The 27,405-nt window shown below is 39.2% G+C and overlaps 1 pseudogene; it reads left to right on the top strand.

Annotated features, from left to right (window-relative positions):
- The first annotated feature begins 525 nt into the window (after positions 1-525).
- LOC101405509 (E3 ubiquitin-protein ligase RNF130 pseudogene) lies at positions 526-26,041 on the top strand (annotated as a pseudogene).
- The last annotated feature ends 1,364 nt before the right edge of the window (positions 26,042-27,405 follow it).

Genomic DNA, 27,405 nt, shown 5'->3' with positions numbered 1-27,405 from the left:
CAAGAAGTATTCACTGAGCACCTACCATGTGCCAGATGTGGTTTTAGGCTCAGGAGGCACGCAGTGACTGGAATAGAAAAGCAGCTGCTCTCATAGAGCTATGAGGGGATGGATAGTGCACAAATCTCTCTCTCTATTCCTATCTCTATCTCTATCTCTACTGCTATTAGGTGGTGGTGAGAAGGGGAGTAAAGCCAGATCAGAGGAGAGAGTGATAAGGTGGGGGTGGGGGTGCTAGTTTCTTATGAAACACATTCTTGTGGGAAGAGGCAGACAATATAGAATAAACATGTAAGTAAAATAACTTACGAGAGGAGGCGCCACTTTAGATGGGGTGTTCAAGAAAGGCTGAGAGAGGGGCCCTTTGAGGTGAGACCTATATGATAAGAATTAGCCAGACTTGGGAGTTAGGAGAGTGGGCTTACCAGACAGAGGGACAAGTAAGTCAAAGAACCCAAGGCTCATATGTTTGCCACGTGTCTGAGGCACAGAAGGAAGGCTGCTGCAGCTAGAGCATTTTGGGCAATGGAGAGAGGTAGGTGGGGCCAGGTTCTGTGGGGCCTTCTGGGCTATGATGAAATGTTTGGATGTTATTCTAATAGTGAAGAGAAGCCTATGCAAGATTTTAAGAAAGGGAGTAAAAAGGGATTCACTAATTCCTTCAAACAAGATTTTCCTTTCTATTTCACTATGAAAGTAGAAGCAGCTGAAGAAACTTGGCACTGACTCCTGTCAACGTGTTTACCCACCTCCTTGTCTGTGCCCGTTTCCTTCGTCTTCCAGTTTGTAATGAGATGAACAACCGTCTTCCACTCTGACAATCTCCCCACCTGTGCACCGGATCCTACCCCTTCCTGCGTCCTCTTCTCTGTCTTGCATTGTCATTTCCCCTGCTTAATTAAGCCATTCTCATCAGCAAACACATATCTTAGTTTCTCCCATTTTGGATATCTAATAGATACTGCAAACTTAAAATATCTGATACCAAATTCATGATCTTCCCGTCAAAACCTGCTCAATCCACAGTTTTCCACATCTCAGTTGATGGCAAGTCCACTCTTCCGGTTACCCAGGCCACAAACGATGGAGTCCTGGTGCTTGACTTCTTTCTCTCAAAGGTGACATTCAATGTGCCTGAGAATTCTGTTGGAGCTACCTTGAGAATATTCTAGAATATGACCAGTTATCACAAATTCTGCTGTTCATCTGATCCAAAACAGCATCATCTCTCACTGAACTCATCTCTATGTTTCTACCTTTGCCCACACCTACTACCAGTCTATTCTCAACACAGCAATTTGAGCGATCCTTTAACAATGTAAGTTAGGTCACGTTAATCCTCTCTCAAGACCCCCATGGCCACTCATCCCGATTCTTCTCGGAATAAACCCGCAGTCTCACTGTCTCCCCAGCTTTACAGGACCCTGCCTCTTGTTACCCTCTGGCCTTACCCCTACTTTACCTTTTGCTCTCTCCATTTGAGCCACACTGGCCTCTGGGCAGTTTCTTGAATACTAGACATGCTCTTTGTCTGTCTCTATTTTTTTTTTTTTTTGCTGAGGAAGATTCGCCCCAAGCTAACATCTATAGTCAATCTTCCTCTTTATTTATGTGAGCCTCAGCCACTGACAGACGAGTGGTGTTGTTCCATGCCTGGGAACTGAACCTGGGCTCCTGAAGAAGAGTGCGCTGAAATTTAATGACTAGGCCATCAGGGCTGGTCTCACAGACTCCCTCTTAATTAAAGTCCTTGCACTGGCTGTTCTTTGCTTGTTAGGCCCTTACCCAAGCTATCCATGTTTTTCTTCTTCCATTCAATTCTGGTATCTACTCAGATGTCACCTTCTCAGAACTCTGTATAAAATAGCAACGCTCTTGCCTGCTACCTCTGTTTCTTTACTCTTCTTCTTTTAAAATATTATGACTTTCAGACATAATATCTGTGTATTAATTTGTGTGTATATTATCTATCTCCTCCCACTAGAGTGTCATCTCAGTGAAGTTAGAGACATAGTTTTTGTTTACTCCTTATTCCCTGCACCTAGAAAGATTTTTTTTTTTTTTTTGTGAGGAGGATCAGCTCTGAGCTAACATCCATGCCAACCTTCCTCTTTTTGCTGAGGAAGACTGGCCCTGGGCTAACATCTGTGCGCATCTTCCTCTACCTTATATGGGACGCCGCCACAGCATGGCCTGACAAGTGGTGCATCGGTGCACGCCAGGGATCTGAACCCGGGCCGCCAGCAGTGGAGTGCGTGCACTTAACCGCTATGCCACAGGGCCGGCCCCGAAAGATTCTTGGAGTATGGTAAAAATTCAATTTAAAGAATTGCTTATTCAATAATTCAATAAATACTTATTGATGTCATGTGGGAAAGATACACGGAACACAGTTTCCTTTGGAGGGGAGGACTGACTTAGAAAATAGACATATGCATGGTAGTGGCACCTGTGACCCGAGCCTGCTCGGAAGTGGGGATGATGCCTGCAAGCTCAGAACCCCCAGCAGTGGTGGTGATAGCACCCCCAGAAAACCCAGGAAGAGCAGCAGAGGCAGCACAAGCAACTCCAGCCCCCCTAGTCACAGCAGCACCTGAGGCTGCAAAGAGCCAGGTAGCAATGGCAGTAGAGCCTGTGACCCCAATCCCCCCAGCTAGAGCAGTGCCTGCAACCCTGGCCCCCTCACTTGTGGCAGTAGCACCTCTGGACCAAACAACCTTGGATGTGGCAGAGGTGCCCATGACCCCAGCTCCTGCCCCACCCTCTCTCTCCTCCCACTGCAGTAGGGGAACCCATGACCCAGGTGACACTGGAAGCAGCAGAGGGACTCACCAGCCTGGGGACCTCAGTGGTGAGGACTGAGACTACAGTGACACCAGCAGCTGCAAGGCACCAGCAACCTCAGAGTCACAAGCAGCACAATGAGGGCATCAAGAACACCACTGACAGAGGCAGTGGAGAGTGGAAAGCACTGGCTCTCAAATACAACCAGAAGCAGCTCAGAATCAAAGTAAACAAAGCTTTACCTAAATAAGAAAGGTATTTGCTACTACAGATGCACCAGCAGTGGAACAACTCATCAAGCACCATGAAAAATTATGGGAACATGTTATTACAAAAAGAAAATGACAATTCTTCAGAAACCAAACGTGAAGTTACGGAAAATTGCAATCTAGCCAATAGAGAATTCTAAATAGCTATCATAAAGAAACTCAATGAGCTACAGGAAAGCTCAGAAAGACAGTTCAATGAGCTCAGCAATAAAATTAATAAACAGAAGGAGTACTTCATCAAAGAGATTGAAATTCTAAAAAATAACCAAACAGAAATTCTGGAGCAGAAGAACTCAAAAAATTAGATGAATAAGACAGTAGGAAAAATTGGAAATAGAGCAGACCATATGGAAGAGAAACTTAGCAAACTCAAAGATGGAAACTTAGAAATGATGCAGGTAGAAGAGGAGAGAGAACTAAGATTTTAAGAAAATGAAGAAATTCTATGAGAAATATCCAATTCCATTAGAAAAATCAACATAACAATAATAGGTATCCCAGAAGGAGAAGAGAGGGAGAAGAGAGCAGAGAGCCTATTTATAGAAATAATAGCTGAAAACTTCCCAAACCTGGGGAAGGAACTGGATATACAGGTATGTGAAGCTAATAGAACACTTAATTATCTCAACACAAAAAGACCTTCTCCAAGACATATTATGTTAACACTGTCAGAAGACAGGGACAAAAGAAGAATTTTAAAGGCACCCAGGGAAAAGACAGTAACCTACAAAGGAACCCCCAATAGGCTATCAGCATATTTCTCAGCAAAACCTCTACAGGCCAGGAGAGAAGGAATGATATATTCAAAATCTTGAAAGATAAAAACTTCCAGCCAATGAATACTCTATCCAGCAAAATTATCCTTCAGATAGGAAGAAAAATAAAGGCTTTCCCAGACAAATGAAAACTGAAGGAATTCACCACCACTAGACCTGCCTTACAAGAAATGTTGAAAGATCTTCTACCAGAATTGAAAAGGCAAAGGTATATAAAACTTTGAGTAAGGTGATAAATAGACAGAACCAGAAAATTGCAAAGCTATTACAGAATAGGGGGTTAAACACTTAACTGTAGCATAAAAGTTAAAGGAGAAAAAAACCATTAAAAATAACTAAAGCTACTTCAATATGGTAATGAACTCACAATATAGAAAGGGATAATTTGAGACAACAAAAACATAAAAGGGGAAGAGAAAAAGGGTGGAACCTATGTAGGCAAATGAAGATAAGATGCTATCAGCAGAAATAAAGATTATTTTATCTATGAGACACTGTATACAACCTCATGGTAAACGCAAAACAAAAATCTAGAGCAGAGACACGAAACATAAAAAAAAGAGGAAACTGAGAAATACATCACAGAAAACACCCAAACTAAAATGGTAGACAGAAACACAAGCTAAAAGAAACAATGGAAATATAGAATAGCCAGAACAGAAAAGATAAAATGGCAATAGTAAGTCATCATGTAACAATAATCACCCTAAATGTAAATGGATTGAACTCACAATCAAAAGACAAAGAGAGGCTGGATGGATTAAAAAATAAGGCCCAACAATATGATGCCTCCAGGAGACCCATCTCAGCTCTACCGACAAACATAGGCTCAAAATGAAGAGACGGAAGATGATATTCCAAGCAAATGGCAACCAAAAGAAAGCAGTTGTAGCCATACTTCTATCAGACAAAATAGACTTCAAGCTAGAAAAGGTAACAAGAGAGAAAGATGGATATTATATAATGATAAAGGAGACAATCCTTTAAGAAGATATAACATTTATCAATACTTTTGTGCTCAAATTAGGAGCACCAAAATATATAAAGCAACTATTAGCAGAATGAAAGGGAGAGATTGAAAGCAATATAATAACAGTAGGGGATTTGAATACCCCACTAACATCAATGAATGGGTCATCCAGACAGAGAGTCTGGAAACAGTGGCCTTAAATGACACATTCAACCAGAAGAACTTAAGAAATATATACAGAACATTTCACCCAAAAGCAGCAGAATACACATTCTTCTCAAGTGTACATGGAACATTCTCAAGGATAAAGCATATGTTGGGACACAAAACAAGTCTCAATAAATTTAAAAAGATTGAAATAATACCAAGCCATAAGCTTTTCCAACCACAATAGTATGAAACTAGAAATCAACTACAAGAAGAAGACTGGAAAAATCACAAATACACGGAGATCAAACAACATCCTACTGAACAACTATTAGGTCAATGAAGAAATTAAAGGAGAAATAAATACAGAGAGACAAATGAAAATGAAAATAAGACATACCAAATCTATGGGATGCAGCAAAAGCAGTACTGAGAGGGAAGTTCATAACAATGTAGTCCCACCTCAAGACACACGAAAATCTCAAATGATCAATCTAACCCTACACCTAAAGGAAGTAGAAAAAGAACAAAGGAAGTCCAAAATCAGTAGAAGGAAAGAAATAATAACAATCACAGGGAAATAAATGAAATAGAGACTAAAAAAAAAAAAAAAAAGAGCAATGAAAATAAGGGCTGGTTCTTTGAAAATATAAAGAAAACTGACAAACCTTTAGCTAGACTCACTAAGAAAAAAAGAGAGAAGACTCAAAAATGTGAAAATAGAAATAAAAGAGAAGTAATAATAGATACCACAGAAATAGAAAGGATCATAGGAGACTACTACAAACAGCTGTACACCAACAAATTAGAAAATCTAGAAGAAACGGATAAATTCTTAGAATCATACAACCTTCTGTGATTGAACCATGAAAAAATAGAAAATCTGAGTAGACAGAAAACTAGTAAGGAGATTGAAACAGTAATAAAAAAGTTCACCAAAAGTAAAAGTCCAGGACCAGATGGCTTCACTGGTGAATTCTACCAAACATTCATAGAAGATTTAATGCCCATCCTTCTCAAACTCTTCCAAAAGTTGAAGAGGAGGGGAAGCTTCCTAACTCATTCTATGAGGCCAACATTGTCCTGATGCCAAAACCAGACAGGGACAACACAAAAAAAGAGAATTACATTGTGGCTGGCCTGGTGGTGTAGTGGTTAAGTTCACATTCTCCACTTTGGTGGCCTAGGGTTTGTGGGTTCAGATCCTGGGTGTGGACCTACACCACTACTCAGCCATGCTGTGGCAGTGACCCACGTGCAAAATAGAGGAAGATTGGCACAGATGTAGGCTCTAGGTGAATCTTCCTCAGCAAAAAGAAAGAAAGGAAGGAAGGAAGGAAGGAAGGAAGGAAGAAAGAAAGAAAATTACAGGCCAATATCTCTGATGAACATAAATGCAAAAATTCTTACCAAAATATTAGCAAACTGAATGCAATAAATTAAAAGGATCATGCAACTTGATCAAGTGGGATTTATTCCAGGGATGCAGGGATGGTTCAACATCTGCAGATCAGTCAATGTGATACACCACATTAACAAATTAAAGGATAAAAATCTTTGATCATCTCAACAGGTGCAGAGAAAGCATTTGACAAGATTCAGCATCCATTTATGATTAAAACTCTGAATAAAATGGGTATAGAAGGAAAGTACCTCAACATAATAAAGACCATATATGACAAACCCACAGCTAACATCATACTCAATGGTGAAAAACTGAAAGATACCTGTCTAAGAAAAGGAACAAGACAAGGATGCCCACTCTCACCACTCTTATTTTTTTTTATTGAGGTAACATTGGTTTATAACATTGTATAGATTTCAGGTGTACACTCACATCTGTACATACTACAGTGTGCTCACCACCAAAAGTGTAGTTTCCATTCATCACCACATAATTGACCCCCTTTATCCATTTTGCACTCTTCCCACCCCCTTCCCCTCTGATAACCACCAATTGTTGTCTGCTTCTATGAGTTTGATTTTGTTTTGTTTGTTTTGTTTTGGTTAATCAGCTGTGAGCTAGTATAGACAACTTTTTCATGACTAAATTGTGAAGATACTAGGCTGTATCTAATAAGATAATACAGAGAGAGTTAAGGAAGCTATGTTTTAATATAAATTGAGTGGTCAGAGAAGGCAAAGACGTTTGTTAAAAGAAAAACTGAGGCATATTAAAAATTTTAAGAGTTTATTTGAGCAAAAATCCATTTGAATCAATCAGCATCCGATGTAGATCGCATTGCAATATCTTCAAGAGTTTAGGAGAGGTTTCTGATCATAGCCTCATTTGCACTTACTCCTAGCCAGGGGAGTAGGGATCCGCTGAAGGAAGGGAACTTTAAATCATGAATGCCTTCTGGCAATTCCCATTTGTGTCTGTGGCTCAGGACTAGAAAGTTGACAGCCACGGAGGCCAGTAAAATTTAAGGGTCTGTAGACCACATGGGCGGTTTTATTCTGGTTACCTTTGTCTTGTGTCCCTTTCTTTGTACAGAGTCTAGATGCAAGGTTCCCTGGATTTGGAGTTGTTAACTGAAGGCAGGAAAATGGACCCCCAGGTTTAGGGAGTCTGGTATGATAGGGAAGGGGTGAGATTGTCCAGAGAAATGGAGGCATTGGGAATCAGGGAGAAATTTGTGATGGGCAGGATCATCATTGCTGTGGCAAATCCAACAGTCATTTGGAGGTTGGATTACCCTCCTTTGCAATAGCCTGAGAGATGTGAACAATGGCATTATTCTTCCAGGCCAGAGCAAGACAAAAAGTGAACAACAACAAAAATAATAAAGACATTCATGGTGCAAGAATTAGGAAAAGGATGGTCAGAGAGGGAAGGAGGAATGGAAAGAAATGTTCTTGATAGGACATCTTGGGAGGAAGCTGTCTACCTTGATGGTGGCTACTTCTCTTCCTGGTCAATTTGATTTTGGAGTCTCCAGCATTTGCACAGATCTTCACCAGATGTCAGGTGGAGCCTTCTTCAGTTGTGAAATATGCACTCAAGTTTTGACACCTTGTAATTTGGCAGCACTGTCATGGGCCAAGGGTAGGTAGGGTCCTTTCCATGAATCTTCCTTTTGCAAAAGCATCAGAGTAAAATAATAACTGTCTGTAAATGACAAAAGATTTAAAAATCCCCATGGTTAAAGATCTGGTGAGATTTCATGATAATGGAATTGACAAGGAAATTTGGTTATTTCTGTGACATACAACATTTTAAGACAATAAGTGGAATTACAACTGATAACATTATACAAGGACATATCAGATTTTTAGTAATTTCATATGATTTCTAGAACACATTAATAACACGCACCATACAAATATAATCTAAGAGGGTTTATCATCACTTATTTTACAATGCTTCCCATGTAATTTAACATACCAAATAAACCTGATTAGTTTAACATCTCTCTTTTACAAGCTGAAAGGCAGATCTTTTGAGATTTTCCAGGGGCCATCTGGGAAATCTCAAAGTTACTTTGAGTTGAAAAAGATTCCACTTAGATTTTGATGTTGTCAAAACATCCAGAAATTTGAAGATTTGACTAAAAAAGATCACAGACCATTATGAAATAACACCCCATTACCCATTTAACCAAAGTGACAATAGAAAATTTTAAAGGCTAATACAGAAGGTTACATAGTTGTAAACAAAACTTAACTTTCATAATATTGAGAGGACTGGGTTTTCTTAAGTAATCAAAGACCTAATAAAGACAATGTGAAGCAAAGTAAATCATTTTGGTATGACACAAAATCTTTGCTTTCCAGCTTTCCAGGTAGATTTACCCAAAAGGTAAAATAAACCCAAAAAACAAAAAAGAAACTTTCACAATATCTTATCAAGAGCAGACCATAGTCTAAGAAACTTTTGTCCTTTTAACAGAGAGAAATCAAATTCTCATTTTGCACCAGTGTAGTTTTGATATTAAAATTCATTGTTTAAAAACCTAAATAAATCCATTCCAAACACATAAAGTTCCTTTCCCAAGATTCCTATTCCACAAACCTACAACTTTTGATATCCATTCAGATTTTGTCCTATGCTTTTTCCTCTTTCTCATTCTGGAACCATCAGTCATTTTACTTTCCTTACTTACTTTTCATACACATTGTTTTCTTTCACTATTATTTCTAAATAGTTTTAATTACATATATTGGTTAGTATTGTTAACCCTTAGAGTCTTTTATTCCTAGTGATAACTAAGAAGTGAGCAATTGTGGCCTGTTACACTAGCATGCTGTGGATTGGCAAATATACAAATACATTTTATAATTTCTAGGAGTCTATTCTTCCTCATAATAATTTTTTGAATATGGCACAAAACAAGATTGCTAATAGACCCAAATATCTGTAGTTCCTCTGTAAAGGGAAGCCAAAAGTGGATAATCCTATGTTCAGTAATTAATGTTTCAGTATTTTATTTTATTTGTAAATGATTTAGACATTCAATTAATACCCACTGTTTAACTTATTTCAGTATAACTTTAAGGGTTCAAGTTACCAAAAAGATTTTGGAAACTATTTTTAAATAGATATACCATAAAGCATAATTATTGTTGAAAATTTCACTTATAAACTTTTATCTTACTTACATCTATTTAATTCACTTGTTCTTAACAATTATGTTTAGATTAGTCATGAAAATTTCACAAGATATTAAACAGCTAATCATCATCTTAAGATATCTTTCTTGCTAACAAGTTCTGTAACAGAGGTAACATGATCTTATTGGACTTTTAGTAAACCTAGGCAGAATAAAAGTTTTATATTTAATGCTGATAACTCACAAGACATGCCTGTTTTAATTAAAGCAAAAAACTTTAACTTTTATTTACTGGAGATTATTCTATATCACATGAACTTGAAAAAAATTTGGGTTAGTTTCTATATTTTTGAGAGTATACCTGATTTATATAAACTCCTGTTTGTCTTTAAGCCAATTAAATAGAGGTCTTTACAAATTAATTTTGGCAATACCATCTGGAGGTAGGAAAAAATTACACATTTAAAACATAACATACATAGATGCACATAAACACACAAACAGATGCAAACAGAGATCTTATAGCTTTTATTTTAAAATTTTAGGCATGACACAGGTATCGTAATGCAAGATTCACTATTTTTTATTTTATTTATTTATTTTTTTGTGAGGAAGATCAGTCCTGAGCTAACATCCATGCTAATCCTCCACTTTTTGCTGAGGAAGACTGGCTCTGTGCTAACATCTATTGCCAATCCTCCTCCTTTTTTTTTTCCCCCAAAGCCCCAGTAGATAGTTGTATGTCATAGTTGCACAGCCTTCTAGTTGCTGTATGTGGGACGCAGCCTCAGCATGGCTGGAGAAGTGGTGCGTCGGTGCGCGCCCGGGATGAGAACCCGGGCCCCAGCAGCAGAGAGCGAGCACTTAACCGCTAAGCCACAGGGCTGGCCCAAGATTCACTATTTTTTAAAAGAAGAGTTGCATTCGAGTTGTGTTTCTGGCAGATGGAATAAGTTAACTGCTCAGATGGCTAAAGCTTTTTACCAATATCTGTGGAAGAGATTTTTAAGATTTTTCATAAGCCTAGTTTTCAAAATAACCTTTTCTTTTCTTCTCCTTCTGCTAAGAATGATCCTGGTTCCTGGAGAAGACTAGGTAGGGCACTTACACCTCAAAAGGCACAGGGAAGGATGCAAGCTCCACCTGGAAAGACTTTTGTTTTCTAAGTCCAGATCCTTTACAATAGCTGCAAGCCTTTCGAGATGAATAGAGAGGTTTTGGGATTGTTAAAAGGATGGATGGGCTTTGAGTTGTGTCTAGACCCACACTCCCATTCTTGTAAAGACTCAATTTGTAAGACAAGTATAATTGTTTTTAATTTCTCAAAGAATTAAATTGCAACCAGAATAATATCAAGGAGCTGCCCCACCCACCAACCACATTATCCTCAGTTTGCTTCTTTATATCAGGGAGAAGATCTTCAACTAAGATGGAAATCAAAAGATTCCTATTGTTCTAGAGTTAGAGCTGTGTGTCTTTGGAATGTTTTAGCAAATCCTTCCACAAAATTTTCAGAATGTTTTTCTTTCCCTCTGGGTATATAGCTTTGTTCTTGCTTAGGGGAGTAGGCCTAAAAATTTTTTTTCTATCAGGCTCTGAATATAAGCTTCTGACTTAGCCAACTTTTGACCATAGAGCTACTTTAAAAATCCTTTTGAATATCTTGTCAGATTTCAGCCAGGTCAAACAGTAAATATTCCTGGCAGTATTGAACAACTCCATGGACACAAGAGGCATCCCCAAAGAGGTTACAAAAGATACTACCCTCCCAAGATCCAGAGCCACTCTCAAAGAGAACGAAAAGAAAGAAATACTTAAATAATTCCCCTGGGAGCTGGCAACAGTGGGTAGGACCCCAGCCCCAAATGGAGTACAACTCATATTTCTGCCCAGCCATATCTAGTCACAAATGAGGTGTAACCAACATTTCTGTCTTGCCTTATTTTTGGGGCCCCCAACCTGATAGTTGCCAAACCAAGTTCTTAGAACACAAAAGGAGACAAACAAGAAGACAATAGACATCCCTAGGAGGGAAAAGATCAACAACCAATGGGTACCTGAAAACAAATTCATGAGTCAAAATTCAAAGATCTAATTCTTACAGATGTTTTTTCCTGTCAATCTGAATTTGGAAGAGAAGGAACAATGTGAAATTTTACATTCCTCTCTTGACCAGGCACCACATATAGAGATCTGGGAGAGCTGACTTTGATAAGAATTCTCACCCCTTGCCAGCTTCCACCAGTTTTCCTGGATCCTGTCTGCAGGCTCTGGAGTGAGTAGGGTATCCCAGCAGGTCTCATCCTGGTCACCAGACGCTGTAGAGGGGCAAAAATAATTTTCCCTCTTCTCTTTATGGTGAGTGCTTGGCTGAGACCCCTTTTTCTCTAGGGCACCTCCTAAATGGATAAGCTTAGCTAGGTTAAAAGTGCTCCACTGTGGCGACTGTAATTTGAGATTATCTTTGGTGAGGTTAACCTACTTGCTCAGCCTTAAAACAAAATTTTATTCACCCAAGGCCTCACACTGGACCCAGTCCAGCTTAGGTCAGACCCGGTCCAACCCCAGACCCAGTCCAGTTTTTAAGTCAGACCCAATATGAATCCAGGTAGTTTTCAGACCCAGTCTGGAAAAACAAATGCTCAAATAAAGTTTGAAAACTCATTATGCAAAAGCCGTGGAACTAGGATCCCAGAGGGACTTAACAACCACCTCCAGAGGAGCAAGAAAGCAGTGAACTCAAGGGACTGAACAGGTACCCGCCTGTTTGCTCGTTGCTCTTGGGGGCCTTCAGGGGTCTCCCTCAGTTCCCTCATCTAACACCAGAACTGTCGAAAGATAAACTGAGGCATAATTAAAAATTTTAAGAGTTTATTTGAGCAAGAATAGATTTGAGTTCAGCAGCATCTAACGTAGCAGACAGATAGGAGCCCCAAGGAGCTGTACACGATGAAAGACTTCTACAGGCAGAAGGGAGTGGGGACAAGGAAGTTATACTAGACAAAATAGCAAATTAGTTATTGAAAAGTTACTTTCTTTTAGAGGATGGCAAGGGTCTATCAGACAGATTACCAAACTACTGCTGATTAGGTGATCCCTGATTGGTTTAAGATTCCATTTCTGGAAGGGCTGAAACCGTTAGTAAGTTAAGTCTTGGTTTGGTGACATGGTGCTTAGCATAAGCGATTCCATTTTGGGCCTCTTGTTTTTAACAGATTAAAGAACTTAAATTATGGAACATCTGGAGAGGGAGGCTTAAAATTTGTATGCATACCGTTGTTCTAAATGGTAATTAAAATTTTTATTAACCTTTTTCTTATCTGAAAGATTAATACATGCAAGTGATAAAAAATTTAAGTAGTATAAGAAGAAGCACAATGAAAAATAGATCTTCCCACATCTGATCCCCTGAGTGCCAGTTTGTCTCTCCAAAGGCAACTGTGCCATTTCCTAGAGTGTTATCCTCAAGTTAATCTGTAGATATGCACATATATGTATCTTTTTCTATATTGCATATATTATTACGTAAATAGGTACCTGCTATACATGCTGTAGTGTACTTTGTTTAAAATATGATCTTTACATAAATATCTTCATTCAATTCAAGAAGGTAAAGTGAATTTCTGAGGTGTGTTAATTACAAGCACTTCCATGTTGAGTTTTTCATTATTTCCCACCCCTCCCAAACTGTGTTTACTTCTGCTGAAGCTGCAGAGGGCACTGTAATCCTTCCCGAGGCATGGCATAGCCTTGGATAGAGTTTTGCAGTTCTTGAATGTGGTGCAAATTTTAGGAGTCGGAGACGCTCCTGGTATTGCAAATATATATGAATTCAAATTACTTATCTGTGCTCACTTATTTTATGCATTTCATATAAAATTAATTGCAATATATATTTATATCATGCCATCCCCTTCAACAGGAGTAATTTTTGTTTAATAGATACAATGTTTAATTTCCAAAGCACAAGTCTTGTCTTTAATCTTGCAACAACTATCTGTAATGATCACAGACATAGTGCCCCTTTCCTTTTAATCATGGTTATAGAAGAGATGAGTGGCATCAGGGAAACTGCACTGGCTTGGGTCAGTCCAACTCCACCATTTATAAGCTGTGCTACCCTAGAAAATCATTTATCTCTCTGATTCACCATTTTCCCATCCACAAAATGAGAAAATTGGATGATAATATTTCTAAGGTTCTATTCAGCTTCAATAATTCTATGATGTCTTCATAAATAAAGAAACTTGTTAAAATTGAGTATGGATGAGTGTCAAATAGAATATAGATGTGTGAGAGGATGGGAAAAGCAATCTAGGTTACAGAGAAAATCTAAGATAGTCAGTGTCACAGAGACTGATGGCAGTCCACCAAAATCCACTCTCCTCTTTCTGGCCAGCAAGCAAGACCACATTCCCAGCCTGCGTTGCAGTTAGGCTGCTACTTCTAGGCCTCAATAACAGAAACTTCATGAGGCCACTCTTCCTCCCTCGTCCTTGGTGAGCATCCTGCCTCTTTCCCTAATTGACTATTCTAAACCTTGACCACTGTCCTCAAGCCTGGGTCCCATCTCATCCTTATTGAGAAACCGGGGACATCAGGCAAGCTGTCTCACCATCCAGCTCTAGCACCCCTACAGCCTGCACTCCAACTGGTCTATATCCCATCAATTCTTGCCCTTTTCCTGCACTTCCAGAGAATCAGGTGTCTGTCGTGTCGAAGTGGATCCTTCCATTTTTGCCCTTGATTCCTTCCTCTCCAGGCTCCTCCAGGACCTGGCTCCAGCAATTATTCTCTCTCTATTTCAGAAAAATGCTAGAAAACAACAAAAGAAGAGTCATTTGTAATTCCGCTACTCTAAAAAAATTATCTGAACTTGTCAAATGAATGTTCCTTATCACCCACCCATCAAATTTCATCTTCCTTAAAGTGACTTTAATTAAGTTTCTTTAGGACCTTTTCTTAAATATAAGCAAGAAATCTGTATAGAGAAGTAGCTACATCTGTATCTTCAAGAATGTAATCATTCTGTATCTATTGATGTGCAATTTCCTTTTTACACTAACAATCAATATGTAGATCTGCCTTTTTTTAATTGGCTGCCTAATATTCAATTGTATGGTTACATTGTAGTTTATTCAGCCATTCCTTTATGGATATTTAGATTGTTGCCAATTTTTCAATATAGCTTATAATACAAAAATCCATCTATATATGTCTTTACACTCTCATACTTTTATTTTATTTATTTATTTAATTTTTTATTGAGGTGACATTGGTTTAGAACATTATATAAATTTCAGGGGTACATCATTATATTTCGATTTCTGTGTAGAGTACATCATGTTCACCACCCAAAGACTAATTACAATCCATCACCTCACACATGTGCCTAGTCACCCTTTTTGCCTTCCTCCCTCCCCCTTTCCCCACTGGTAACCACCAATCTAATCTCTGTATCTATGTGTTTGTTGTTGTTGTTTTTATCTTCCATTTATGAGTGAGATCGTATAGTATTTGACTTTCTCCCTCTGGCATATTTCACTTAGCATAATATCCCCAAGGTCTATCCATGTTGTCACAAATGGCAAGATTTCATCTTTTTTTTATGGCCGAGTAGTATTTCATTGTGTACATATAATGCATCATCATTATCCATTTGTCCCTTAGGGCACTTAGGTTGTTTCCAAGTCTAGGCTATTGTGAATAATGCCACAATGAACATAGAGGTGCATATATCTTTACACATTCGTGTTTTCATGATCTTTGGATAAATACCCAGCAGTAGAATAGCTGGATCGTATGGTAGTTCTAGCCTTAATTTTTTGAGGAATTTCCATACTGTTTTCCATAGTGGCTGCACCAGTTTGCATTCCCACCAGTAGTGTATGAGAGTTCTCTTCTCTCCACATCATCTCCAACACGTGTTATTTCTTGTCTTGTTTATTATAGCCATTCTGATGGGCATGAGGGGGTGATGTCTCATTGTAGATTTGATTTGCATTTCCCTAATGATTAGTGATGTTGAACATCTTTTCATGTGCCTGTTGGCCATCTGTATATCGTCTTTGGAGAAAAGTCGGTTCAGACCCTCTGCCCATTTTTTAATTTGGTTGTTAGTTTTTTTTTGTTGTTGAGATGTATGAGTTCTTTATATATTTTGGCGATTAACCCCTTATGAGATATATGGATTGCAAATATCTTCTCCCAATTGTTAGGTTGTCTTTTTGTCTTTTCATTTTGTTGATGGTTTCCTTTTCTGTGCAGAAGCTTTTTAGTTTGATGTAGTCCCATTTGTTTAGTTTTTCTATTGTGTCTCTTGCCTGGACAGACATGTACTTGAAAATATGTTGCTAAGACTGATGTCAAAGAGTATACTGCCTATGTTTTCTTCTAGAAGTTTCATGGTTTCAGGTCTTACATTCAAGTCTTTAATCCATTTTGAGTTAATTTTTGTGTATGGTGTAAGATAATGGTCTCCTTTCATTCTTTTGCATGTGGCTGTTCAGTTTTCCCGACACCATTTATCAAAGAGACTTTCCTTTCTCCGTTGTGTGTTCTTGGCTCCCTTGTCAAAAATTAGCTGTCCATAGATGTGTGGGTTTATTTCTGGGCTCTCAATTCTGTTCCATTGATCTGCGTGTCTGTTTTTGTGCCACTACCATGCTGTTTTGATTAGTACAGCTTTGTAGTATATTTTGAAATCAGGGAGTGTGATACCTCTAGCTTTGTTCTTTTTTCTCAAGATTCCTTTGGCTTTTCGGGGTCTTTCGTTGTTCCATATAAATTTTAGGATTCTTTGTTCTATTTCCATGAAATATGTCACTGGAACTTTGATAGGGATTGTATTGAATATGTATATTGATTTAGAAAGAATGGACATCTTAATTATGTTAATTCTTCCAATCCAAGAGCATGGAGTATCTTTCCATTTCTTTGTGTCTTCTTCAATTTCTTTCAACAACGTTTTATAGTTTTAGCACAGAGGTCTTTCAACACTTTGGTTAAGTTTATTCCTAGGTATTTTATTCCTTTTTGTTGCAATTGTAAATGGGATTGTATTCTTAATTTCTCTTTCTGCCACTTCATTGTTAATGTATAGAAATGCAACTGATTTTTGTGTGTTGATTTTGTATCCTGCAACTTTACTGTATTCATTTATTATTTCTAAAAGTTTTTTCGTGTATTCCTTAGGGTTTTCTATATATAAAATCATGTCACCTGCAAATAGTGACAGTTTCACTTCTTCCTTTCCAATTTTGATCCCTTTTATTTCTTTTTCTTGCCTGATTGCTCTGGCTAGGACTCCCAATATTATGCTAAATAAGAGTGGCAAAAGTGGGCGTTCTTGTCCTGTTCCTGCTTTCAGTTTTTCACCATTGAGTATAATATTAGCTGTGGGTTTGTCATATATGGCCTTTATTATTTTGAGGTACTTTCCTTCTATACTCATTTTATTCAGAGTTTGTATCATAAATGGATGCTGAATCTTGTCAAATGGTTTCTCTGCATCTGTTGAGATGATCATGTGATTTCTCTTCATTTTGTTAATATGGTGTATCACGTTGATTAACTTGTGGATGTTGAACCATTCCTGCACCACAAGAATAAATCCCACTTGATCATGGTGTATGATCTTTTTAATGTATTGCTGTATTCAATTTGTTAGTATTTTGTTGAGGATTTTTGTATCGATGTTCATCAGTGATGTTGGCTTGTAATTTTCTTTTTTTGTGTTGTCCTTGTCTGTTTTTGGTATCAGGGTAATGTTGGCCTCATTGAGTGAGTTAGGAAGCTTCCCCTCCTCTTCAATTTTTTGGAAGAGTTTGAGAAGGATAGGTATTAAGTATTCTTCGACCATCTGGTAGAATTCTGGTGAAATCTACCAGGGAAGCCGTCTGGTCCTGGGCTTTTATTTTTTTGTGAGGTTTTTGATTATGGTTTCGATTTCCTTACTGGAGATTGGTCTATTCAAATTCTCTGTTTCTTCTTGATTTAGTATTGGAAGGTTGTATGATTCTAAGAATTTATCCATTTCTTCCAGATTATCCAATTTGTTGGCATATAGATTTTCATAGTATTCTCTTATAATCTTTTGTATTTCTGAGGTGTCTGTTTTAATTTACCCTCTTTCATTTCTTATTTTGTTTGAGGCTTCTCTCTTTTTTTCTTGGTGAGTTTAGCTAAAGGTTTGTCAATTTTGTTTATCTTTTCAAAGAACCAGCTTTTATTTTCATTATTTTTTTTTTTTTTTTTTTAGTCTCTATTTCATTTATTTCTGCTCTGATTTTTATTATTTCCTTCCTTCTACTCATTTTGGGCTTTGTTTGTTCTTCTTTTTCCAGTTCCTTTAGGTGCATTGTTAGATTGTTTATTTGAAATTTTTCTTGTTTGTTGATGTAGGTCTGTTTTCCTACAAACTTCCTTCTTAGAATTGCTTTTGCTGTGTCCCATAAATTTTGGCTTGTCATGTTTTCATTTTCATTTGTCTCCAGGTATTTTTCATTTCTCCTTTGGTTTCTTCACTGACCCAATTGTTGTTCAGTAGCATTTTGTTTAATCTCCACATATTTGTGGCTTTTCTAATTTTCCTCCTGTAGTTGATTTCTAGTTTCATACCATCATGGTCAGAAAAGATACTTGGTATTATTTCAGTCTTCTTAAATTTATTGAGACTTGTTTTGTGGCCTAATATGTGATCTATCCTGGAGAATGTTGTATGTGCATTCAAAAAGAACGTGTATTCTGTGGTTTTTGGATGGAACATTCTGTGTACACCTACTAAGACCATCTGGTCTAATGTGTCATTTAAGGCCAATGTTTCCTTATTGGTCTTCTGTTTGGGTGATCTATCTATTGGCGTAAGTGAAGTGTTCAAGTCTCCTACTATTATTGTGTTACTGTCTATTTCTCCTTTTATGTCTGTTAATAATTGCTTTATATATTTAGGTGCACCTACATTAGGTGCATAGATATTTACAAGTGTTATATCCTCTTGTTGGATTGTTCCCTTGATCATTATGTAATGACCTTCTTTGTCTCTTGTTACGGTTTTTATTTTAAAGTCTATTTTCTCTGATGTAAGTATTGCTACTCCAGCTTTCTTTTCATTGTCATTTAAATGGAGTATCTTTTTCCATCCCTTCACTTTCAGTTTGTGAGTGTCTTTAGGTCTGAAGTATGTCTCTTGTATGCAGCATATATATGGGTCTTGTTTTTTTAATCCAATCAGCCACCCTATGTATTTTTATTGGAGCATTTAGTCCATTGACATTTAAAGTAGCTATTGATAAGTGTTACTTTTTGTTATTTTTTTCTAGGTGTTTTAGTAGTTCTTCTCTGTTCATTTCTTCTTTTCTTGCTCTCTTCCCTTTTGGTTTGATGGCTTTCTTTAGTGTTATGTTTGGTTTCCTTTCTCTTAATTTTTTGTGTATTTATTATAGGTTTCTGGTTTGTGATTACCATGAGGTTCATATATGATAACCTACATATATCACAACCTATATTAAGTTGATGGTGTCTTAAGTTTGACCTCTTGCTAAAAGCTCTACTCTTTTCCTCCTCTCCTCCCACATTTTATGTTTTTGATATCATATTTAACATCTTTTTTGTGCATGTGTATCCATTACCCTCTTATCATGGAAATAGATAATTTTAATATTTTTGTCTTTTGACCTTCATATTAGCTTCACAGGTGGTTGCTCTGCCACCTTTACTGTATATTTGCCTTTATCAGTGATTTTATTGCTTTTTTTTTTTTTTGGTAATTTTCTTATTCCTATTTGTGGTCTTTTCTTTTCCACTTAAATAAGTCCCTTTAGCATTTCTTGTAAGACTGGTTTATTGCTGTAAAATCCTTCAGTTTTTGCTTGTCTGGAAAACTCTTTATCTCTCCTTCCATTCTGAATGATAACCTTGCTGGGTAGAGTATTCTTGGCTGTAAGTTTTTTCCTTTCAACACTTTAAATATATTGTGCCACTCCTTTCTAGCCTGTAAGGTTTCTGCTGAGAAGTCAGCTGATAGCCTTATGGGGTTTCCTTTGTATGTAACTTGTTGCCTTTCTCTTGCAGCTTTTAGGATTCTCTCTTTATCTTTAATTCTGGACATTTTAATTATAATATGTCTTTTTCTGTGTGTGTGTGAGGAAGATCAGCCCTGAGGTAACATCCATGCTAATCCTCCTCTTTTTGCTGAGGAAGACCACCTCTGAGCTAAAATCTATTGCCAATCCTCCTCCTTTTTTCCCCCCCAAAGCCCCAGGAGATAGTTGTATGTCGCAGTTGCACATCCTTCTAGTTGCTGTACATGGGACGCGGCCTCAGCATGGCCGGAGAAGCAGTGCGTCAGTGCACGTCTGGGATCTGAACCTGGGCTGCCAGTAGTGGAGCGCGTGCACTTAACCGCTAAGCCACGGGGCCGGCCCAATTATCATGTGTCTTGGTGTGGACCTCTTTGGGTTTATCTTATTTGGTGCTCTCTATGCTTCCTTTATCTAGATGTCTGTTTCCGTCCTTAGGTTGTGAAAGTTTTCAGCTATTATTTCTTTGCATAGATTCTCTGCCCCTTTGTCTCTCTCTTCTCCTTCTAGCACACCTATAACACGGATGTTAGTGCACTTGATGTTGTCCCAGAGGTCCCTTACACTCTCTTCACTCTTTCTAATTCTTTTATCTTTTCAGCTTGGGGAATTTCCTCTAGTCTTTCATGCAGCTCACTGATCTGTTCTTCTGTCTTATCTACTCTGCTATTGATTCCCTCTAGTGAATTTTTCATTTCCAGTATTATATTCTTCATTTCTCATGGATTCTTTTTTATATTTTCCAATTCTTTGTTGAATTTCTCACTGAATTCTTCCAACCTTCTCCCAAGATCAGTGAGCATCCATATGACTATTAGTTTGTATTCTTTATCAGGTAGATTGTTTATCTCTATTTCATTTAGTTCTTTTTCTGAGGATTTGTTCTGTTCCCTTATTTGGAACATATTCCTTTGTCTCCTCATTTTGCCTCTTTTTCTGTGCTTATATCTATGTATTAGGTGGGTCAGCTATATCTCCCAATCTTGGAGAGCCGGCTTTATGTAAGAGATGCCTTATGAGGCCCAGCAGTGTGCTTCCCTCTCATCACCAGCTCCAAATGTTCCAGGAGTGTCCCCTGTGTGGGCTACAAGTGTCCTTCTGTTGTGGCAGGGTTGTTCTTGCTGAACATTCCCAGGGAGGCTGTCCCCCTGGCTGGCTGGTTGTAATGCTCAGCTGCATGTGGCTGCTATAGACCCTTCAGTCACTTTATCAGGCATGGAGAGCCTCAACACAGTTGGCTGCAATGTCTAATAACACATTCCTTTTGCAGTTTTTCTGAGGCAATAGTCCCCCAGCATGGCTGGTTGCTAGGCTCAGGGGCTTAAAATTGCTATAGGCCTCCAGCCTGCAAGGCTATTGTCAGCTCTCTCAGTAGTGCAGATATGTGGGGCCAGCCCCAGGCATAGCAGCACACAACTGTTTCAGGCATTGGAAGGTGGAGCCAATCCCCTATGTGGCTTTTTGAGAAGCATGAGTTTGTAGCAGCTGACAAGTCCCGCTGCCCACAGGACCACACCCCCATCAATACAGTCCTGCCCCACGCACATGCTCCGACCCGCTGAAGCAGACCCACTCACCCTGCTGCAGATGCCCCACACACTCCATTAACACAGGCCAGCCCCTTGAGCATGCCCTGCCCCTTGAACACACCCTGCCCCTCAGAGGTGGACTCACTCCCCCCCTGCAGAGGTCCCACACAGCCTGCCTGTGGGGGACCACAAGTTGCCCAAGGGCTTGCTGTTGTTTGGGGCCAGTCCCTAGGGTGGGCTACCTGCCCTGTTGGAGCTGGATTAAATTGGTGCTCTAGTGGTTGGGGAAGAATCCTGTGCTAACAGGCCAGGGGAAGAACTCCAATGGCATCTGCCAGTGTCTGTGTCAGCACACCTGTACTAGGTCACAATAATGGCTGCTGCTAGTGTCTCACTCCCTGGGGAGGTGGTCCCAGTCTAGGGAGGTCTCACCTCTTGTCAAGATGCACCCAGAGCCTATCAAGTGAGTCTCTTTTTGCCAAAGGACTGTGCACCTTTCTTTCTGGTGATTTTAGGTTGCTATCTGAAATGGGTGAATTTGTGTGTGGGCCCTTTAAGAGCAGTCTTTCCTTTCCCTTATGTTCGATAGCTTTTCTGGGTATTCCCTGTTGCTGTTAATAGCGAGCAAAGCCAGATATTATGACACTGGTCTCTGTTGTGCTGACTCCAAAAGCTGCTTATTGTGGTAATGCTCTCCCACTCAGATTCCCCACTCCTCCAGGGAACACTTCGTACTTTAGGTTTGCTCCCAGCCATTAAGCACCATGGCTGGAACATGGCTTTTTTCTCACAGACAGGTATTTCCCCCTCTTCCACTTCAGGCAGCACTGTCCCTTGTTGTGGGGATTCTTTTTATCCAGTTTTCAGTTCTCTCTCAGGAGTAATTGTTCCAAGAGTAGTTGTAAATTTGTTGTGTCTGTGGGAGGAAGTGAACTCAGAGTCCTCCTATGCCACCATCTTCCCAGCAAATTCTATTTTGCCCTTTTAAAAATAGCATTTAAAAGTAGAATTTCAGACCATTCATTTATTTTCCAATATAAAATTTCATGGTATGAATCTCTCTTTAAGCGCTGTATCAGCTGCATCTTATAAATTTGATGTCTTATATTTCCCTATCAGTGAGATTACAAAATTTTGTTTTCTCTTTTTTTCCTTATTTGATCTGTGTGCTATTTACAAGTTATTTTCCAAAAAATGTTAATTTCTTATCTCTCATATTGACTTCCAATTTATTTCTAATTTGGCTACAGAATACGTTCTGTAAGATTTTTATTTCTGAAAATTATTAAAGCATTATATAATCCACCATATGGTGGATTAGTGCTCCATGTGCATTTACAAAGACTATGTATTCTTCAGTTGTTGGTTGCAGTTATCTACAAATGTTAAGAAAGCAATTTGGTTGATAGTCCTATTCAGATTTTATACACCTTTACTATGTTGTTCAAATTTTCTATGAATTGTTAAGAGAAAGGTGTTGTAATTTGCAATTCTGAGTGTAGCTTTGGCTATTCCTCCCTTTATCCATGTCAAGTTTTAGTTGCATATTTTGTAGCTCTGGCATTATATTTATAAACAAATAGTTCTTTTTGATCAATTAAACTCTTTATCATTACAAACATTTGGCATTATAAAAGCTTCTTTTTATTTCTGGCATCAGTCCTTCTCTTGAAGTCTATTCTGTCTGGTATTAATAAAGCCCCTCCAAATTTCTTATGTCACTATTGGCATGGTATATCTTTTTAGTCCTGTTACTTTCAACCCATATGTACCTTGATTTTTGAAGTGCATTCTTTGTGAACATAGCTGGATCTTTCATTTCTTTATTTTCTATGTTTTTTCTTCATAATGGGTCACATTTACTTGATTCTTCATGCATTTAGTAATTTTTTATTGTACACATCATCCTGGATGTTGCATTGTTGAGGTGTAAATTTTGCTATCTTCCTCCTGAAAGCATCGAGCTTTGTTCTGGCAGGCAATTAATTTTTGAGCTTATCTTTTTGGTATTGTCAGGGGAAGAGAGAGAATCTCTCTCTGCCCTTTCCCTTAAGGTTCTTCTGGCTGGCCAAATAATCAACAAGACAGGTTAGCAGGAGAAAATAATACCAAGTTTAATAACATGTATACATGGGAGAAAGCAGGAACACTGCGTTTCTCAACACAATAGCAGAAATTCTCGTCTTAAATATCATTTTCAGCCAATGACAAAGGAGGATTTTGGGGGTGGGGGGAGTCAGTTACAGGAGATTACCACTAAAGCACAGTAAACAAGAGTAAGGTTTATTATGCAGCCCAAGGCCTCACCTTCCACATTGATAAGTCACTAAAAATGAGCTCATCCCCCTCTCTTCTCCAAACAGGGAGGGAGATACCTTTACAAATGGAGATTTCCCTTATAAATGTAAATGATTGTCTGGCAACTCTTCGCAGGGTCATCCAGAGAATGTGGCCAGAGAGACAGAACTTCTGATAAGAGGGGCTTGTTGGTGTCTTTCCTATTGTAACATTTACCCTACGTTATCTTTACAGCCATCATGATAGATCTATTCCAGGAAGGAGCTACCATGTCAAATTCTTTAGGCAGTTAGTGGGGGAGGTCAAATGTCCTCAGAGAAAACAACCAAGGTAAAGAGATAGATTTCAGGGTGGCCAAATCTTGATCTCCCACAGTATTCACTAGGCTTTTTTGAATTTTATTAGAGTGGGTCTAGAGGAACACTTACTCTTAGAAAAGTGTAGCTTTTCACATATATGTGGCCTTTCTGGCATGTCAATAAAATCCTTGGGATGTTCAGTGTGGTCTCTCCACACTGGCTTGGTAGGACTCCTGTATCACTAAGTACAGTGCAACTTCCATACCTTTCTGCTCATACCTCCAGGGTCTGTAAATAGCTAATCTCTCTGGACTAAATTAAAGGAACTGTTTTATTTTTTAAGTCCTAGGGACTATTGTTTATTATCCAGGTAAAAATGTTGAGAAGAGAGTTAGTGGTATGAATCTGGATTATAGGGAATTATTCTGGTTTGAAAATATAAATTTTTAATCTTTAGCTCACAGCATATAAATACAGGAATAGGTATTCTCTGCAGATGTAGGCAATCGATTTCTGTAAAAGACTAGGTAGTAAATATTTTATGCTTTTTGTGTCACATAAGGTAATTTACAAAAAAAAAAAACAGAACAAGACTTCTGGTTTCTATTCTGCATATAAGGAGAGTGGAAGTTGCTACTCCATACTAACAAGTAAAAACCTCAACGGACTGAAAAATCAACTCTCCTAGGATCCTTAAGAGAGGTGAGAACACAGGGCAAACCACTGCCCTGAAGACTGGAGACACAGAGGCGCATACAGGGGTCACGGCTTACCAGAGTGGACTCGAGCGGAAACTGCTGGAGGAACCAGTGCTGGGGTAGGAAAACCTGAACTGTAGCTGAGCAACCGCGGAGGCTCAGCGTGGACCGCTCCGAGAGTTAAAAACTCCGGGGGGACGCCCGCCCGCCCCTCAGCGCTGGCCCTACAGCCCGGGCCGCGAGCGGCGGCTGCGGCCGGAGGGACGGGGAGCGCGGCGCAGGCGGCCCGGCCGGGCTCCCGCGCTCTCGCTGCTGACCTGCAGCCTGCGGCGGGCGCGCGGACGGCACGAGCCAGGAGTGCTGCACGGCGCTCACCGACCGGACGGTGCAGGAGCCCGGCCGCGGCGCCCCGCTCTCGTTCCGCATCAACCGCTGGCGCTACTGGCTCGACTGGCCCAGGGCGGAGGTCCGCGGCCAGGTCCTGGCGCCGCTGCCCATCCACGGAGGTGCTGATCATCTGGGATGTGATCCTCAAACACGGTTCTCTGTCCCTCCTAATGTCAAACAGTGGATTGCTTTGCTGCCAAGGGGAAATTGCACATTTAAAGAGACAATGTCACGGACTGCTTTCCACAATGCAGTTGCTGTAGTCATCTACAATAATAAATCCAAAGAGGAGCCAGTCACCATGACTCATCCAGGCACTGGAGATATTATTGCTGTCGTGATTACAGAGTTGAGGGGTAAGGATATTTTGAGTTATCTGGAGAGAAACATCTCGGTACAAATGACAATAGCTGTTGGAACGCCAATGCCGCCAAAGAACTTCAGCCAAGGCTCTTTAGTCTTGTTACCAATATCCTTTATTGTTTTGATGATTATTTCTTCAGCATGGCTCATATTCTACTTCATCCAGAAGATCAGGTACACAAATGCACATGACAGGAACCAGCGTCCTCTTGGAGATGCAGCAAAGAGAGCCATCAGCAAATTGACAACCAGAACAGTAAAAAAGGGCGATAAGGAAACAGACCCAGACTTGGATCATTGTGCAGTCTGCATAGAGAGCTGTAAGCAGAATGATGTCAGGATTCTCCCCTGCAAGCGTGTTTTCCACAAATCCTGGTGGATCCCTGGCTTAGTGAACATTGTACCTGTCCTACGTGCAAACTTAATATTTTGAAGGCCCTAGGAATTGTGCCAAATTTGCCATGTACTGATAACGTAGCATTTGACATGGAAAGGCTCACCAGAACCCAAGCAGTTAACCGAAAATCAGCCGTAGGTGACCTCACCAGCGACAACTCCCTTGGCCTTGAGCCACTTCGAAGAACTTCGAACTTCTCTAACTTGGGGATCTCGCCTCTTCCTCAGGATGCAGAGCTCACTCTCAGAATGAGGGAGATCAACATTGCATTAACAAAAGAGTGGTTTATTATTGCCAGTTTTGGCCTCCTCAGTGCTCTCACGCTCTGCTACATGATCATCAGAGCCACAGCTTAGCGTGAATGCTAGTGAGCTAGAATGGTTTTGAAGAAGAAAAGAACTGCTTTCTGACTGATTGCCTTGAAGGAAAAAAGAACCTATTTTTGGCCATCATTTACCAATCATGCCAGACAGCATTTATTTTTAGTGCATTTTATTTTTTCGTAAAATTACTAATGCCAAAGCTTTGTAGTAAAATAATAATAATAAAAAAACTACTCCAGGGGGACCCAGTCATAGAGGAGCCCCCAAATTTTGTGAGATTTATTTTATGTCCAGGACCTCAACCAGGTTTTCATAGTAAATATCAGAGAAAAAATCCCTCATGCTTCCAGCAGGGGAAGGGAAAAGAAACCATTTAAAATATAACAGAGCATTATGTTCATCTTAACAAGGTCTGCCCTTGGGGGAAACTAGTTAACCAGAGCCTAACCTGCTGGAGTATTATCAGAGCCTAACTGAGCTAAGGAAGGAACACACCCAACTTCAGTCAGCTCTAGCCTTCCATGTGAGAAAAGGAAAATACCCAACTCCAGCCCAACTCTAGCCACCCTCTCCCACCTAAGGGGGGAGAAAAAACTCACAAACACTTGTGAAGTTCACAGTCCAGAGGCATAGGCTTACTAAAAGACTGACACCAAATCACAGGACTAGAGAATGCTTCCTTTCCCCACAGTCTACCACATTACAAGAGGCCTATTTATAGCAGTTCATTTTACCTGATACATCATGTCATGCTATGAAGAAAAAATTACAAGGCAAACCAAAAAGAAAAAACAAAATTTGAATATATAGAGCAAGCATCAGAACCAGACGTGGAAAGAATGTTAGAATTATCAGACTGGGAATTTAAAGTGACTATGATTAATATGCTATGGAGTCTAATGGATAAAGTAGACAGCATGCAAGAAGAGGTGGGCAATATCTAAAAATAGAGAGGGGGAAATCCTATGAAAGAACAAAAAATAAATGCTAGAGATAAAAACCCTGTAACAGAAAAGAAGAATGCATTTGATGGACTTACTAATAGCCTGGGCAAGGTTCAGGAAAGAATCTCTGAGCCTGAGGATATCTCAAGAGAAACTCCAAAACAGAAAAGCAAAGAGAACCAAGACAAAAAAAGAACAGAATATCCAAGGACAGTGAGACAACTACAAAACGTCTAGCATATGAGTAATGGGAATACCAGGAAGAGAAAAAAGAGAGAAAGAAACAGAAGGAATATTTGAAACAATAATAAGTGACAATTTCCCCAAATTAATGTTACACACCAAACCAAAGATCCAGGAAGCTCAAAAAGCACCAAGCATAATAAATCCCAACCCCCCAAAACTACACCTAGGCATATCATTTTCCAACTACAGAAAATCAAGACAAAGAAATATTCCTGAAAGAAGTCAGAGAAAAAAATTACCTTGCCTATGGAGGAACAAGAATAAGTACATCCAACTTGTACTCAGAAACCATGCAACCAAGAAGAGAGTAGAGTAAAATATTTAAAGTGTTGAGAGGAAAAAA

Source organism: Ceratotherium simum, unplaced genomic scaffold (assembly GCF_057802395.1).
Source record: "Ceratotherium simum simum isolate JZ-2026a unplaced genomic scaffold, ASM5780239v1 HiC_scaffold_44, whole genome shotgun sequence".
Taxonomy (NCBI): Eukaryota; Metazoa; Chordata; class Mammalia; order Perissodactyla; family Rhinocerotidae; genus Ceratotherium; species Ceratotherium simum.
This window is presented reverse-complemented; position numbering and strand designations above follow the sequence as displayed.